Genomic DNA, 4507 nt, shown 5'->3' with positions numbered 1-4507 from the left:
GATGCACAAAATCTTAATGCAAAAGAATGTCACTTTATATTGCCACTTGTGATATGAACCTTTATTATGCAGTCCGTCGCTTTTATTACTTCCATATCACACGATCGTATAAAGCTTATTTTCTCCGCACTAATAAGTCATACATATTTAGAGAGCAATTTTTATTGCTTGCAACATGACAACTTACTTGAAGGATCTTACTCAAGCCATAGGTAGACATGGTGGACTCTCATGGCAAAACTAGGTTTAAGGATATTTGGAAGCACAAGTAGTATCTCTACTTGGTGTAAGGAATTTTTGGCTAGCATGAGGGGGAAAGGCAAGCTCAACATGTTGGAAGGATCCATGACAATATACTTTAACTGAGATGTGAGAAAACATAACCCATTACATTGTCTTCCTTGTCCAACATCAACTCTTTAGCATGTCATACTTAATGAGTGCTCACAATCATAAAAGATGTCCAAGATAGTATATTTATATGTGAAAACCTCTCTTTCTTTATTACTTCCTATTAATTGCAATGATGACCAAAACTATGTTTGTCAACTCTCAACAATTTTTATGCCTCAAACTCTTTATATGTGAAGTCATTACTATCCATAAGATCAATATGAACTCTTTTATTTCTTTCTGTTCTTTCTACTTTCTTAAGATCATAGCAAGAAAGCAAAGCCCTTGACTCAACACTAATCTTTATTATAGATAGCTCACGGACTTGATTACATAGAGAGATCAAAAAGCAAAACTCAAAACTACTTCACACCAAAACTTTATTCTACTAGATCAAGATATTACTAAAAGGATCGAACTAAGAAAAACGGTAAAGATAGGAGTGTGATGGTGATATGATACCGGGGCACCTCCCCCAAGCTTGGCAGTTGCCAAGGGGAGTGCCCATACCCATGTCATTATGTCTTCGGAGGTGGTGAAGAAGGAGTTGTTGATGATGTAGGCTTGTCGTCCATCTTCCAAGGCATAGGCTCACCATCATAGAAGGACGATCGAGTCTCCGGGATCCTCAAATCTGCAGCCAAACTCATCCTCTTGAATCTATATTCATACTCGCAGTTTTGGTTTTGCAGGTCATAGATCTGGGTTTGGAGGTACTCGATTTTCTCTTGAAGCTTGAAGATAGTCTCCCCAATGATCTTAGCATCTAGCTTATGGTTATTGGTGAACTCCGCGATCATATCTGGTTGGCGTTGAGTCCTCGCTCCATCATCCCTTGGCACTTGAAAACTTGTTGCTCCATGGCTTCGAGCTTTGTCTCCATGCTTCCGGTACGCCTTGGTCCCTCCACATCGCGGATGTGCAGCACCCCCTCATGCATCTAGATGGTTTGAGGGTTTTGCAGCACCTCCGCAAGATAGTGGTTGATAACCCTCTCGAAAAACTTGTCCTTGGGAGCGCTTGGAGACGTCATGGTGCTCTAGATCTGTCAGAAAAACAGCTCGAAACGAAAACAGAGAATTTTTGCGTGATACGGTGGTTAAAACCTTCGGGAGATTATATAATGAATTTTTACCGACCAAAAGAAGTAACGTGCAAGAAAATGGAGTCCGGGAGGCACACGAGGTGCCCACGAGATAGGGGGGCGTGCCCAGTAAGGTGGGGCGCACCCTCCATCCTCGTGGAGGCCTCGTGTCCTTCCCGGATTACTTCTTGCTTCCTAAAATCTATCTATTATATAATTAAAACAAGAGTTAAATAAGCCATCATGTTCGTCCACATATGCTAATATTTCTTACACCGTTTGATTAGAATAATAACGGCCGAGATTTAAAGATTTTTACGTAACATCATAAAATATATGTGGCAATAGTATTGAACTCCCATGTTGTCACGCTATATGCGTATAAGGATAAGCTACGTGAATATGCATTAGTCCATATTGAGAAAAAAATAGAAACAGAAAAGTTTTTTTTTGCACCGATAGAAACAGAAAAGTTACGCTATAACCCGAATGTAATTGCCTAGGAGACCAAGTCATGCACGTACGTACACATGCATTGTACAGAAAAAAATTAATTTGAAACATGCCCATGCTATAGAAAATAAAAAATAAAAAAATGATTTCAGTACGATCAGAATCCTAGCAAAAGGAAAAAAGATTGGAAGATCGATTCCGAAGCAATACGAACAATCAGAATCCTTGCAAAAGGAAAAAAATGATTGAAAGATCAATTCCTATATAATACGGCCTAGAGTAGCACATGGACATGGAAACTATTCATTATTTTTTAGGAAAGATTACTATACAATTGATTTATTTCCCGTGACTACACGTATGGAAGTTGAGATGGATGCGGACTCTAAACTTTACATATCCGGAGGCCAAGCGTACAAAAGAATACACGCCAGAGGTCTGTTGAATCAAAACCATACGACGCCGAGGGAATCAAAATCGACACCGGCGAATCAAAATCGTATGATATCCATGGATCCACCTTCGCCTGAAGAAAAACTGTCTCTGTCCCAGTCTCCCAGATAAGCCATCATGCTGCTTCGCTCAGATGATGACCATGGTGGCAATCTTATCTCAACAATCACGTTTTGCATGTTGTGCATGAGGGATAAATAAGGTGACCATTGTGGCTTCCAAACAACTGCAGAAGCACGCGTGCAGCAGCAACAACCCTGAACAATGCCCATTGATGGGATCTTGGCACGGCGGCTATCCTTGGAACTCCGGCATATAGATACTTCAAAAGAATAGTCTCAGATGAGTTCGAGCGACCACCATGATCGATCTCGCATTGGCAAGAAGTTGATGAACACACAAAGTTGCCCTGAGTCCGCGGCAAGGTTTCCAACAAGTACACCCGGCAGAATAATAGCGAGTCAATGGCAGGGTCCAAAACAAGTCCTTATTGCGATTTCAAACCAGGTTGTGCCCTTGCCATTGACACAGAAGTAACAAGTTCTTACAAGACGGGCCTGGCTTGGCGATATCGGCGAGTCCAATATGGCAAGATCAATCTGAGAAGCGACGAAAGACCATTAAGTTGTTCGGATAGATGACGACCGAAGTCAGCAAACACAAGCATGAGCATGACACTCATGCTCCACCTGAATCGCCCCCGCAGATTGCATCAGTTATTTTTTAATCAATGAATCGACTGTAGACTTGAGTTCCATATAAAAAAAAGCGACGATGTCGGAAGACCATTAAGTTGTTCAGATAGATCATGACCAAATCAGCAAACAAAAGTGTGAGCATGACACTCATGCTCCACCTGACTCTCCACCGTAGATTGCATCCGTTATTTTTTAATCAAACGAATGAACTCTAGACTTGAGTTTCCATATAAAAAATTTGGTTTGATGGTGCCTAGCTAGGTTGTTTTGTGGAGGACTTACGGATATATGATGAGGTCAAAGACTAGAGGTCATTGCATGGCTCTGGAGCATCTTTGTTGAATCCTTGGGCTTTGGAAGACCATGTCCTTGAGAAAAAAAAATGATGATTTGGTTCATACGGGTGGTAATCAAAGAAAGCTTATGCCCCGCATTGTATAATACCCAATTCTTATCGTTTTGACCCACAAGCAAGTCTAAAAGGTCAAGGTTTTCCTTACGGCTAGAGAGAAACCTATAAGAAAAAGAAGCGGGTCAAAAAAGCACAGATAATTATAATAATTTAGCCAAAGTATACACACAATAGAAACATTTCATTATCGAATATGGATTGCATGTATTTCAAGGCAGGAGGTTCTTTGTAGAGAATAAGAATCTACTTCAATGATATATGCCCTTGGCTGTGTGCATCATCCAAAGCAAAGGGCATGGATTATCCCCCCTTTTTCAAGGAAAAAATGATATATCCATATTCATCCCAATATTGTTTTTTCAAATAACTTAGCAAGAGAGCGGTTAAGATTCCAATTTAGAAAATAAACTGACAGGATCACGACAATGTAGAGATCACACGAACTGACCACGCTATGCATCAATTCTTCAAATAGATTATGTCGTCGCCAAACGCAATAGGACGTGGATGGACTATAGGAAGTTAAGAGTAATTAGTCTATGACTATATGGCAAGAAGTCAGCCCATAGGATGATAAGGATGACATATAACCACCGCACTAGAATGAGTGAATTATATACATTAGTAGCAAGAGTAAAAAATTGACCCCATAAAAGATTATTAAAGTGGATCAAATCGAATGAAAGCACAGTCTGTTTGGAGGCTAAGACAACAAGAAAGAAATACATTCGTAAGGACCCATCACACACGCCAAATCCATAATCAAATACATGCATCTAATCATCAGTTTATTTTTGGGGTGACTGCTCAATTATAATATAGTCTAAATCGATCAATAGGAAAAGAATGTACAACATTAGTTTCTGAATGATCAACCTATATATCGTGGTGGCTCTCAATTCAAATTTTTACGATGCAGCCAACTCTGATTATTTAGAGTTTATATTAACACAATTCGTGAAGAAATCACCAAGTTCAATGACATAGGATGAAATATATTTTGCACGGATGTGG

The sequence above is a fragment of the Triticum dicoccoides genome, chromosome 5B (genome assembly GCF_002162155.2).
Source record: "Triticum dicoccoides isolate Atlit2015 ecotype Zavitan chromosome 5B, WEW_v2.0, whole genome shotgun sequence".
NCBI lineage: Eukaryota > Viridiplantae > Streptophyta > Magnoliopsida > Poales > Poaceae > Triticum > Triticum dicoccoides.
The sequence above is the reverse complement of the archived record's forward strand: the minus strand, read 5'-3'. Positions refer to the sequence as shown.